At 33.8% G+C, this 14,430-nt stretch overlaps 1 long non-coding RNA gene across 1 annotated transcript in view; it reads left to right on the top strand.

The window, feature by feature from the left end:
* The window catches only part of LOC130679889 (uncharacterized), a 357,709-nt gene that overhangs the window by 93,387 nt on the left and 249,892 nt on the right, over positions 1-14,430 (top strand). Inside the window, exon 2 of the long non-coding RNA XR_008992885.1 lies at positions 6,535-6,637. This is a non-coding gene — a long non-coding RNA (uncharacterized LOC130679889). The remainder of the gene's footprint in view (positions 1-6,534; positions 6,638-14,430) is intronic.

Here is a 14,430-nt window from a genome sequence, read left to right as displayed (position 1 = left end):
AGATCTTTACAAGAGACAACTAGGGAATCAAGTCCATTGCATGTTTTTCTCTCTGTTGCCTGTGTAAAACTTAAGATCATAATGCAACCCCCCAATATTTATTTTTCTCCATACCTTTTCAAAGCCAAAAGTACCTTTGTAAGCTATGTTAACCATTTATGTTGTCTTTGTTCAAAATTGAGAAACAACCCATGGACCATACATAAAGATGCTCTATTGTATTTTTTTGGTTCCATATTACTATTTACGACTCTCTTACCATTAATAATATTTGTCCCCTCTATTTTCGTATGTTATGCATTCTTCTAGACCTATCTGTTACATAAATTATTTTCTGATCAAACTTACCTGATGAGTTCTCTTCAATTTATGGATTATATCAATTTGCTTTATTGTGTAATGGGGAAAAAGACTATAATTTCTCTTAACAGCATTCTTACTGTCTTTTAGCCATTACTAATAATAAATCTGTTTTTTCTTTTAATTTTTTTCACAAACTTTATTTTTCCCTCCCAACTACAGATTCCTAGAAATCTAAAATATACATACTATATTATAAATTCATGTTTATAATTTGTTTTGAATAATATTTATAGCCCAGCAGTGCAGTAAATGGACTACTGTGTCCCGGAGGCTGTGTTTAAAAAAACTTTAACAGCATCTTCTAGTCTTGTCTTGAGAATATTAGCCAAACAACTGTTCACAGTATTTTTATTGTAGTGAATATTCACATGGCCAGATCACATAAGAGCCTAACTCCCTAGTCAGATGGTCACCATCCAAATGTTTACTACACCATTCTTATTACCCCTGTGACTGTGACTTATTTAATCTTTCTAATATATATTCTTATTCATAAGGAATATAGTAAAATTATTTTATTTTAAGACAAATTGTATTGTACAATGTGATTAAAAGAAGTCATCAAATTCATCTTTGATCAAATTTCAGTAAATATTATGCACTTTTGAGAAATGTATCTTCTTTTGTCTCACCATTGTGAGGATGAAATGAGACAATGTGTGATACTTAGTATGTGCCTGTAGTGGAGTAAGCATGTGATAAATGTTATCATACTTGCTAGGAATGATAAATATTTAAAAGCAAATGCTTTTTTCCACTCATAAGGTGCATCATACAAATGATTGCAAATATTTGGGAGAATGTTACCAGTTACTTCAATTATTATTGTTTATTTCACTATCAAGTATCCTACAAAAACAGGGATAAAGCACTGAAACTTTTGAAGACAGATAATGAAAACCTCTTTTGAGTTTGTCCCCCTAAAAATACATGGATTATATTATTATAAAATATTTAATATACTTTCAATGTGTGCAATATTAGTATTAATTATTTAACTGTTGAGTTCGTTCATTTTCATTTCCAACAACATTCTGCCTATACTTCCAGAGCACATGTTCACTTTTTTAAAAATCCTGATTCTATGAAAGACTTTGATGTTCATTATACCACCACCCTCCTAGACTAATTTGCATCACCAGTGCTCTGGTAAAAAATACATAGTCTGATTCTCTTTGATCGAACTTCAGTAAACATTCTGAGCTTCTGTGCAGTATCTCTCTCTGGATTCCATTTATCTCCTGGGCATGATTTTAGTTAGAGGACAAGCCTTAGGGAAAGAGCTTTGAAAGATCCTTTAAAGAACAAATTGTCTACTTGCCTTGGTAGCAGTCAGTTCCTCTGTGGTCCAATCCTAACGAAATCAATGCTCATTTCTGAAGGTTGTGTGAGAATTTGCATCATGGCAGTACTGGCTTAGTTTTGTCTGTCATCCCTCTAGGTTAGTATGGGTCCCAAGTGATTTTAGACAATTGAAATTGTGAAATAGTACCAACTGAAAAAATGATTGCTGCTTATAGAATATTAATCTGTGGAGTTCAAACTCATTAATCTAGATCACCTCCCTTTGAGAGAGCAGGAAACATGTATGATAATACAACTGAGAGGTCAGATTGCCACCCCCCAAAATATTAAACTGATATTAAAGAACTCCAAGGTTATGTAATAAATGAGACGGAATTTAAAAAATTGCTCAACGTCTAGTTATCTTAACAGGGGATAGTGGTACTTCTTAAAGCCAAATTCAATTATTTTGGTTTAGAATGTCCTACTTACCCAGAGATGAAAAACTCAGAGATTAAACACAATAATACTTACATAGAGGAAAAAATTCTATTAAGGACAAATTTTGATCTTTTCTTATTTCCCAACCCACTGTATACTCTCTTCAGTTAACAGCTAGTAGAACTCATTCCAAGAATATAATCTGGCTGTATGTGACTTCATATGATTTTGCCCATTTTATTCTTTGTTCAGATGTTACTCTTTGGAGATTTAGAGAGATAGGTATTGAGGATGGATGGCATTTGTTATTGTAGTAGCTGTGACCATTTGGATGGCAGGAAAGACATTGGTTAAAGCATAAGTATTTCTGTTTGGCAGGTGAGTCCTTAATGACAGCAACGGAGCCTCGTAGCATACTGGGACAATGACGATAATATCATTGCCTAGAATGGTTTATGAAAATGTCCCATAACAATACAGGAATGAATATATGGAGATGCTTGTGGAATCTAAAAGAAAAATCTGTTATCAAGTTTCATAACCTTAGCACTGAGAACATAAACAGGCTTCTTCTGAGTCAAACAACCTGATTAAACAATGTAACTACTTCGTAGGAGAAATTAATTGTCCAACACAAATATGGCATAAGCTTAATATCTGGTGCCCCGCTTCCCATAAAAGAACAAATTATTCTAAATTAAAAAAAGTGTTGAAGAATTTTAAGTGTCCTAGAAGATAAGGTAGAAGCATTTAATAGGGAACAACTCAGGGGGGAAAAGTCCCAATGGTGGCAAGTTCAAGACATTGAAAAACCAATAATGTCTAAAGTGAGACTTTTGTTTTTAGGATTGTTTACTGTGTCGTATGTCTGATGTACAACTTCTGCAAGAACCATAGGAAAAAAATGTAGTTAAATCCTCTTAATCATTTTTTGGTTTCTTTAAGAATTAGAAAACTTTGAATGGTGTGTCCAGAAGGGCACTGTAATATAAGACCCTCAGTATAAAGAAGATAAATTATTGGAAGTACATATTTTATATTAGAAGGTTTCAAGAAATATAAAGGCACTGGAAAAGAAACCATTGGTGCTATATTGTCTTTTCACCAGTAAAATTATTATGTATTCTGATTTAATCTTAATTGTATAATAACTACATTTTAAATATTATCAATTTTGCTGTATAAACCCAAAAAGCCTTTCACACTTCCACTTATCAATTCATCTTAATAATAGCAGAGTTGAAAATATTCTAAGAAATGAAATATTTTAACCTGTCTCTTTAAGTCATAATGACACCCAGTTATAATTATGGAGGTTAAAAACTGTTGTATATGACAAGGCTGAAATGTATTAACATTTCATGAGGTTAATTAAAAGAGAACAATAGAAAGTGGAAATATTCAATGAATGAATATGTCTCTGTGTGTGGGCAGGCGGGGTGTATATAAAATATGTGTATTGTTTTTACTTATGTATTTTTGTATTTATTTAAATTATTTCTCACATCCCACACATAATTATTATATATTATATTACCATATACTTATTTTAAAGGTAACTTAAGATGCCAAATATTGATATTGCTATTGACTGGAAACTGAGGTTGCTTGTTTTCAAGTTTTTATTTCTATAAAATAATATGTAAGTGATAACTATTTAAGTTCAATGTTGTACTCTTAGAAGAAACATTGTAAATATTGGCTTTGTATATCTTTCTTATATCCAGACATTTCAGAGAAAAGAGTATTAGAGAAGTTAGAAAAGTATATAATGTCAGTATTTTTCTCATTTCAATATTAATGAAGTCAGAGTAATGGGAAGCATATTTAAGACTGTAAGAGCAAATATTTTCAACAGGTACATTGACTTCATGGAGTATAGAGGATATTCAATCTCTCGCTGTTGGTGGCTGCCAGATAGCTGTGCTTTTTTGACCTCTTTATAGAATTAGACAGGATCACACAGCTGGCTAATAATTAACTGGGATGATAGTGCTTTTCATCCTGTCTATGGAGCTCTGTCCATTTCTCTCTTTACAGCTGTCTTAATCCTGGATTTGTTTGCATATATATAATTGAGAAAAGTTAAAAAAAATTTTAACTCTAGAAATAAAAAGCTCAGTATCTCTAATTTCACCTTGAAAATAGACTCCTAAGGTTGTGTCTCAGGCTACTTTCTGTTTTTTGGTTTTTTTTTAATGTCACAGTAACACCTGTCATAAATAGATAACTTAGCTCAGGTATGAGAATGTGAAGGGTCATATTAATTAGTCATATTTTTAGCAAATCAAGAAGCATGAAGTATTTTTTATATTAATGACAGCCTTCTAGATCTGTAGGTAGGAGATAATACAAGTGGGAAGGTCTCCCCACTTTAATCAAAGATGCTCCACTTGGGTTAGTTTTATAACAAATTCTTGATAGTTTCAAGTTTTTTAATGAAGGACTGTCTTATAAATAAAAATTATGGGTTGAAAATCGAAGTACTAAGGCAAATAACCTATTTATATTCTACAGTATTTGAAGGTCGAGGTGCAAAAGCAGACTCTTACCCCTTAGGTTCTATTCATGGCTCAGTCACTAACTGTATATATGTATGTGTATATATATAAATATACACACACACAAATATTATTATTATTATGGATAAGTCATTTAATTTCTCTGTAATTCAGTTTCCTCATCTGTAAAATGAGATAACAACAATGCTACCTGCCTCGTCAAGTTCTTTGAGAATTAAATACTTTAGTACCACACAGAGCACTTAGAATGATGACTGGTAAAATAATGAATTGATGAAACTTAGACATCATAAATATTTTTTATTGTCATTACCATTATATTTTTATCATTATGCTCTTCTACCTTTATCATATTGACATTGGAGTAGAGATCTAATTCCCCTCATTAGATTATAGGTTGCGTCAATTGTTTAGGTGTTAAGGCTGCCCACAAATATTCTTGTTGTCCTACCAGGTTGCTGGAAAGGCTGAGCACGCCTGCTCTCATTAGGAATCGCCTGTGACTTCCTTTGGTCAGGGAAATGTGAAAGGAAGTAGGTATGTCCCTTTCAGGCAGAAGTTTTAACAGTGGCTAATTCACAGTTTACTGAGCCTCCTTTCTGTTCCTTGATGACAGTGGAAGCAAAATGGAGTCTCCATTAGCCTCAGTGGCTGTAATGAGCAAAGACTTCATCACTATGCTGTGCTGGAGTGGAATAAATTTCCTCTGCCCCTTGAGATTCTTCTTTCTGGTTTAAGAATCAAATTCACATGAGACAGATTAGCAGGAGGAAAAAAGAAAAATTGCTCCATAGACATAGATTCAAAAGACAGTCAAAGAGAAAGAGATATACATGGCACCCTGAACAAAAAAGAAAGGGGTAGGGGTCTGAGACTTCGAAGGAAAAACGAAACAATTCACAGGAATATGAAAGAGTAAATGTTTAGTAAACAAATGTTTTTTTGGGCCGCACAGAAATAATGGGGCACAGATAGAATTTTTACAGGCTTTGTCACATGCCTTCCTATTACTCCTAGTTTACATTATAACATATCTCTTCAGGGTGATATCATGCAGCAGTTCCTCCATCTAAATTATTTCTATGCAGTTGTGGTAGGGAAGGTCAAAGTATCTTCCTGAGTCTTTTGGGCCTTGATGGTTTTCAGCTTAAAATAAGCTGCATTTGCAAAGTGGGTCATGGTGGCGCAGCCTGCCAGTGGTCCCTACACCTGCCTTGAGCCAGCAGCTAAGGGATATTTTTTTGTTGTTTTTAGCTGCTGAGAGTTTGAAGTTAGTCTGTTATCAGAGCACAAATTAATTTTGACTCATATAAAGCTAAGTATTGTTATTTCTTCCTCTTTCTCCTCATTCAACAGAACAGTATCTTGTGAAATAAATGAAAGAAGATATCTTCACTGAAATAGTTGTTCATCCTTGTGAAAGTATTCCACAGTCGCCACTATCTTCAATCAAAGGATTATTTTCACCTTGTGTTTGACATTTTAATATCAGTTGACTGCTGCCTAATCCTTCTTCTTTCATTTTGTCTCATCATGAATCTACTGTATAGAGCTGCTTTCATTGCAAAATTTATAGGGAACTACAGTGTTTCACTATAATATCACACTTTGACATTTATTTCCTTGGAAAAGATATTGAAAGAATACTTGTTGAGTTGATATGAAAATATTCTGTTTTCTTAGTATTAGTCACAGAAAGTTGGAAATGTCCTCGTCCCAAAAAGATGGAGTTTCTCCTTTTTTTTTTTTTAAGTACTTAATTAAGATTTCAGAAAATACCAGGGTTTGGGAGATTCGATGTAATTGGGAAGGTGTGTATGGAAGGCTCTGGGAAAGAAGGAAGACTTTGAGAAAATAGATTAGCTTCCAGAAAATGTATTGCTGCAGCTTTCTAAAACCTTACAGGTTTTTGTGCTCTCTGCAGGACATGAGGAGATGATGCTTGTGTGGAATTATGTTGCGAAGAAAGTGGCTGAAGCAACTGAACACCTCTTGTCCTCTTGTGAAATGCATATTTTCTACTGAAGGTAATGTGAAGGGCAAATAGCATATGTTCTGTGCTGTCAGCTAATACTTTAATGGGTTTGTGTTCAATTTATCCCTTAAGATTGTGATATCCCTGAATACAAAGTCTGCATCTTTGTCACTATTGTTTTCTACATTCATGGAACATCTGGCACTGATTTGAAAAAGTGCAAAAGTTTAGTAAATAAATACATCAAATGATTTGATATATAGAAGCTGAACAAAGGAGAGCTGAAAGAAGTATAATGAGTTGCTTAATAAAGAATTTGTTTAGTTAAAGAATCTGGCATGGAATTTATAAAAAGATAGGAATTTACAGTTTGTAAAATTTCATATAAAAGCTCAATATATGGCAAGGTCATTGAATTATTTCATTTTGAGGATTTTTGACTATTTTAAAAGCAATCCTACATGTTTTCCTATTCCTTCTGCCCATGAGCTCCTGATCATTCTTTATTTATGCATATGAATGAGGTTGTGTAGAACTTATAGCTGTGGATGAATGAGCTATGCCCCAAAGAGTAACTATAAAACTATCACGACCAAAACAACAATTACAAGGCTGGAAAGTTACCAAAGAAATACAACAATCTGAGGAGCATTTATATTTGAAGAATTATTGAACTTTAGGCAAGAAAAAATTGAGAATCTTGTCCTTCTGGCACAGGGCTGAGCCCATATCCCCACTCCTAAATCGGGCAAATTGGAAGTTTTGCCAGGCAAGGCAGGCCATGGGGACCAGTAGTTTCTCTGTCATGGACAAATGGGCTCATTATTTCCTGAGAAAATTACCTTTGAATGTAACATATGAGGAACAGCCAGTGGTCAGTTTGACTAGTCTGATTTACATTCTGGTTTGGTCTAGCATATTACTACCTGTTTCTCTGTATAAAAACAGAAGGGGCTTCACTAGAGAGTAGACTGGAGAGGCCCTAAGCTATTTTCACACTCCTGGCCTATTCTGAGCTTGTACATATACAACATAGGAGACTCAAAAGTGTTCAGTAGAAAATAAAAATCAAGAAAGACCTATAAATGACATAAACACTAAATATTCTTCCTCAACTCCCACATACAATATATGTCTTACTGGCTCCCATAAACACAATCTCTGTCTAATCTTTGAGTGACTACTAATCTATGGACATAAAAGTCAATTCCTAGGAAGCTAAACTTACAAATTAGAACAAGAATAACAATAACCCAAAGCAAAATAAAACAAAACAAAAATAAAAAACAAACAGAGACTGAGCAGAATTTTCAATAGCCCCGCACTGCAGGAGAAACAGATACAGATTTAATTCAGGCAAGAAACACAGAAATAAAAAAACTTTTTAAGTGAAAGGTAATAACAACCTTTAGAAAACTTCAGAATCCATCCGAATTGCTACAATAACTACTGGAAATGTCCAGTTTTCAATAAGAAACTTATGATACCTGTAAAGAAACTGGAAATTGTGACCCATATTCAAGTTAAAAATAGTTGCTAGAAACTGTCTCTTAATAATTCCAAATGAAGGCTTTAGCAAAGACTTCAAAGTATCTACTATAAATATGTTCAAAGATGTAAATGAATTGTGTTTAATAAATTTAGGGAATGAATAGCAACAATGAATAAACTAAGAGATTCTCAAAGGGATGTAAAGTGTTAAAAAAAAACCAGTGATAATTCTGAAATTGAAGAGTACAATAATTTAAATGAATATTTAACCAGAGAATCTCAATAGCTGAGTCAAGATGGCAGAAGAAAGAAATAGGAACTATGGCATTGAACTATCAGAGAGAAAAAAGAATGAAGAAAACATAAGAAAGCCTCAGAGACCAATAGGAAAAGATTAAATATACCAATGTAAGTGTAACTGGAGTTCCCAAGGATGATGAGAGACGGAAAACAGTATTTGAAAATATAATACCTGAAAACTTCTACAATTTGATGAAAAACATTAATCTACAGATCCAGGAATCTTAACTAATCCCAAACAGAATGAACACAAGGAGATCAACCCCTAGAGGAAACATCATAGTTAAAGTTGAAAATGAAAGACTAAGAAAATATCTTGAGAGGAGCAAGAGAAAACTAAATCATCATGTATAAAGAGTGTCAATATAATTAATGATTAATATCTCATCAGAATCAATGCCAGAAGGCAATGAAATAGTGTACAATATTCAAGGTGCTGAGAAAAAAAATTCATCTAATAATTCTATATCTAAGAAACGGATCCTTCAAATCTGAGGTGGATGTAAAACCATTCCTGGATAAACAAAGAATAAAAGAATATGATGCTCGCAAATCATTTTCAAAGAAATTCTAAAGCACTTCAGGTTGAAAAGAAATGCCACCAGATGGTAACTCAAAGTCACAGGAAGAAATAAACTAACAATACATCTCTTCATCCTCAATTTCTTATTTAGTAACCACTCAGTTACTCTAAGACGGTTGATGTGGGTTTTCTGTCCTCTTCTGGTTAACATCAGCCCATCGATCTCTTTAATGCCACTGTCTCAGTTAATTAGCTAAGGGATGTAGAGAAAAACTTCATCAGGGCCCATGACTTTCAAAGAGAATATTCTGTTTCTAAGACTTGCAAAACAATTTATCTTCAGGCTGTCAATATTAGAAGAGACAATCTCCCTGACATTCTCTATTTTGGTGAGAATGTGAGATTTACAGTTGCCAATTTACAAACATTCTAGAGAGAATCTAGGGAAGACTACCATATGGGATATTATGGATAAAACATTTCAGAAAACAAAGATTAGATATGGGGCAGGTCTAGTCCTTTGTGGTATCATTTTAACCACTAAGTCAAGCCTCACTAACTTACTTCTGCATTTTATTAATATATTTTATCTTTATAGCACTTTTAGCTTAACAGAGAAGTCAATCAGAAAGTAGAGTTCCTTTATACCCCCTACACACACATAGCCTCTCCAACTATCAACATCCCACACCATAGTGATATATTTGTTACAACTGATGAATCTGTACTGACCCATCGTTAACACCCAAAGTTTACATTAAGTTCCACTGTTGATATGTACATTCTGTGAGTTTGGATAAATGTATAATGGCACCAATCCACCATTATAATATCAGGTAGAATCATTTCACTGCCCTTAAAATCCTGTGTTCTGCCTATCCATTCCTCTCTCCCCACTCCCAACTCCTTGCAGTCACTGATCTTTATACAGTCTCCATGTTTGCCTTTCCTAGAATGTCATATAGTTGAAATCATATACAGTATGCAGCCTTTTCCTGCTGGCTTCTTTCATGTAGCAACAGGTACTTAAGATTTCCCCATGTCTTTTCATGGCTTGATAGCTCATTTCTTTCTATCACTGAATAATATTCCACTGTCTGGGTGTTCTGACATTTATTTATCCATGCACATACTGAAGAATATCATGATCATTTCCAAATTTTGGCAATTGTGAATAAAGCTGCTCTTAATGTCTCTGTGCAAGTTTTTGTGTTGACATATGTTTTCAACTCATTTAGGTAAATATCAAGGAGAACAACTGCTGAATTGTATGGTTTAAGAGTATATATAGTGTTGTAACAAATTATCAAACTCTATTCCGAAGTGGCTATACCATTTTTACATTTCCACTAGCAGTTTTTGAGAGTTCCTGTTGTTCTACAACCTTGCCAGCATTCGGTTACTGTCATTCACTTGAGGAAGAGGTATTAGAATCTTTCATTGTGTGATTGTGAATTTGTTTCTCCTTTTATTTCAGTCTAGCTTATGTTTATCTCATTTTGAGGAATTTCTATTAGATGCATCCTATTAGAATTCATATATATTCCTGATGATCATCCAAACTATCATTATAAAATATTTCTCCTATGTCTAATAATGTCCATGGCCTTAGAGATTTTTTGATACAGTACATTTCCAACACCTCTATGTTTGTTACTGTTCATGTGATAAATCTTTTTCTCTCTTTTATTTTCTATGATTTTTGTATCCTTATGTATAAGTTGTGTCTTCTAAGAAAAGTTTAGTTTTGTTTTCATAGTCTAACAATCTTTTCTTTTAATTGGAGTATTCAGACCATTTATATTAATGTATTTTTTATATATTTGGAATTAAGTTTACCATTTTATCCTTTGTTTCCTTTGTATCTTTCATGTTTTATATTCTCTTTACTCTGTTTACTTCTTTAGACTTCATTCAATATTTTTAAAAAATATTCCATTCCCCCATTTTTTAGGATGCTAGTTATAGAGACTTGTATTATTACGATTATCCCAGAGAGTACAGTATCATTTGTTCCACAAAGCAAAGGCATTAGAACAAATAAATTTCATCTACACCTTGCACTTTTGTAGGGTATTCATTTATATTTTAATTTTTATGTTCTAAATTCACAAAATGTAATTATGTTGTTTTACATAATCTTTTTCTTTTATATTTTTCTACATATTCATCTTTATTCCTTTGATCTTTATTATTGTCTGCATGTCAATGCTTTTATTTGGCTTTCCTTAGCTCCCATTCTGATTTTTTTTTTAATGATACCATGGGTTATTTAAAATATACTATTTAATTTTTAAATATTTGAGAATTTTTCTTCTCTAGAGATTTTCTTTTATTGATTTCTAACTTAATTACATTTTTAATGTACTTAAGAATTTTTTATGATGAACAGTTTTGTTTTTTGGTGCATATTGTATGTGTCCTTTAAATGAGTATATATTCTAATGTCCCTGGTTGGAATGCTCTATAAATGTCAGTCATTTCAAGTTAGTTCCAGTCTTCTATATCCTCACTGATTTTTTGCCTCCTTGTTTTATATAATGAGGGATGAGTAATTAAATCTCTGACTACAAATCATACTTTTGTCTTTCTTCTCTCCATCTAGCAGTTTTTCCTTCATGCATTTTCAACCCCTATTATGAAAAGCATGAAAATTTAGGATTGTTCTGTCCCCCAGTTAACTACTTATATCATGTAAAAGGATCATTTCTTCTTCCTGGTAAAATTCTTGGTCTGAAATCTATTTTGTCTGAAACTAAAATAGCCAATTCCACTTTATTTTAACTGGTGTTAACATGGTATATCTTCTGTCCTTTTAGGTACAGCCCATTTTTAAATTTAAATTGCGAGTTTTTATAGGTAGTAAATATTTGGGCGTTGCTCATTTTTCCATTCTTTCTTTGACTTTTAACTGGAAGTGTTTCATTTGCTTTCTGAGTGATTATTGATGTGATTAGATTTAAGTCCATTATCTTGCTATTGGTTTTCTATTTCTTTTTTTTTTTTTTTTTTTTTTTTTTTAGATAATTATTTTTTATTGAAGGGTAGTTGACACACAGTATTACATTACATTAGTTTCAGGTGTACAACACAGTGATTCAACATTTATATACATGATAATTCTAGGTACCAGCTATCACCATACCAAGTTGTTACAATATTTTGACTATATTCCTTATGCTATACATTACATCCCGGTTACTTATTTATTTTACAATTGGAAGTGTGTACTTTTTTTTTGGTTGTTGTTGTTAGGGCATCTCTCATATTTATTGATCAAATGGTTGTTAACAACAATAAAATTCTGTATAGGGGAGTCAATGCTCAATGCACAATCATTAATCCACCCCAAGCCTAATTTTCGTCAGTCTCCAATCTTCTGAAGCATAACGAACAAGTTCTTACATGGAGAACAAATTCTTACGTAGTGAATAAGTTACATGGTGAACAGTACAAGGGCAGTCATCACAGAAACTTTTGGTTTTGCTCATGCATTATGAACTATAAACAGTCAGTTCAAATATGAATACACATTTGATTTTTATACTTGATTTATATGTGGATACCACATTTCTCTCTTTATTATTTTTAATAAAATGCTGAAGTGGTAGGTAGATACAACATAAAGGTAGAAAACATAGTTTAGTGTTGTAAGAGAGCAAATGTAGATGATCAGGTGTGTGCCTGTAGACTATGTGTTAATCCAAGCTAGACAAGGGCAATAAAACATCCACATATGCAGAAGATTTCTCTCAGAACAGGGAGGGTGAGGTTCTAAGCCTCACCTCTGTTGATCCCCAATTTCTCACCTGATGACCCCCCTGCGACTGTGCCTGTCTTAGGTTGTTCCTCCCTTGAGGAATCTTACCCGTCTCTGGCTAACCAGTCATCTTCTGGGGCCATACAGGGAAATGTTAAGTTGGTAAGTGAGAGAGAAGCCTTATTGTTTGAAATGGTTAGCTTTTTATTTCTTTGCATATTTATGCCCTGTGGCTTCTATGCCCAGCATTTGTCTTGAGGTATCTTTACCACTTGGAGGAGTTATGATACTCGGTAAATTTGATATGAGGCACGAATTCTATTTAAGAATTCGTTGTAATTAGGAAGGAAGAAGAAAAGCTATAGAAGTAGCAGGCGGGAGAAAACATGGGAAGATTGATTATTTCTTTGACATATCTTCTTGTAGAGTAACTTCAGCATGTATATATTTTAAGCTACTACTTAAATTGCGCACACACATTAACATAATAGGAGTATAGTTACATAACCAAAGCATACCTGTAATTACCAGCCATCTCCAGTGAAACCAAGAAAACCAGTTAGGCACCCTAGGCATTTGTGAAAACTTATCAATGATATGATGGTTATTATCTAACTGAATTTGAATAGTTTGAGAAAAATCAGACAAATTAAAACAACCCATTCCTGGGCACTGTTCACATCCCATATGTTCTTTTAACAGTAAATAGTCTGTAGTTGTAAGATTTTGGAGCGCTACAATTTGCACTTCTCCTAATTCTTGGTTGAGTTCCAACAGTATAGATCCAGTCAAATTTGTTGTTTTACTGTATGCACAGGCCAGCTTAGATATCTCCTTCATTCCCATGGCAAGTCCAGGAGCTGGTGGGATGAGTGCATCTACAGCTGTAGCAGTGCGTGGATCTTTGTTGGGGTTTTTTGATGATCATCTTCTGGCATGAGTCTTCCCGAGAGTGCTGATGTTGGAAGTTCTCTTTCATATCGTATCTTAGTTCATTTTCGGGGTAGCCAAATTAGGCTTTGATCCTCTGTATAAACACAAACAGACCCTTTGCCTACACTTTTATATGTCCTTTATATCATTGTGTAGAACTCATTAGAGGTCACCACATAGGAACTGCATTTTTTTTTTTAATCATTAATCTACACTTACATGACGAATACTTTGTTTACTAGGCTCTCCCCTATACCAGGTCCCCCCTATATACTCCTTTACAGTCACTGTCCATCAGCGTAGCAACCTGTTGTAGAATCACTACTTGTCTTCTCTGTGTTGTACAGCCCTCCCCTTTCTCCCACCCCGCTATGGATGCTAATCTTAATACCTCCCTACTTCTCCCCCCCTTATCCCTCCCTACCCACCCATCCTCCCCAGTCCCTTTCCCTTTGGTATCTGTTTGTCCATTCTTGAGTTCTGTGATTCTGCTGCTGTTTTGTTCCTTCAGTTTTTCCTTTGTTCTTATATTCCACAGATGAGTGAAATCATTTGGTATTTCTCTTTCTCTGCTTGGCTTGTTTCACTGAGCAAAATACCCTCCAGCTCCATCCATGTTGCTGCAAATGGTTGGATTTGCCCTTTTCTTATGGCTGAGTAGTATTCCATTGTGTATATGTACCACCTCTTCTTTATCCATTCATCTATCGATGGACATTTAGGTTGCTTCCAATTCTTGGCTATTGTAAATAGTGCTGCGATAAACATAGGGGTGCACTGATCTTTCTCATACTTGATTGCTGCATTCTTAGGGTAAATTCCTAGGAGTGCAATTCCT

This window comes from Manis pentadactyla, chromosome 12 (assembly GCF_030020395.1).
Source record: "Manis pentadactyla isolate mManPen7 chromosome 12, mManPen7.hap1, whole genome shotgun sequence".
NCBI lineage: Eukaryota > Metazoa > Chordata > Mammalia > Pholidota > Manidae > Manis > Manis pentadactyla.
This window is presented reverse-complemented; position numbering and strand designations above follow the sequence as displayed.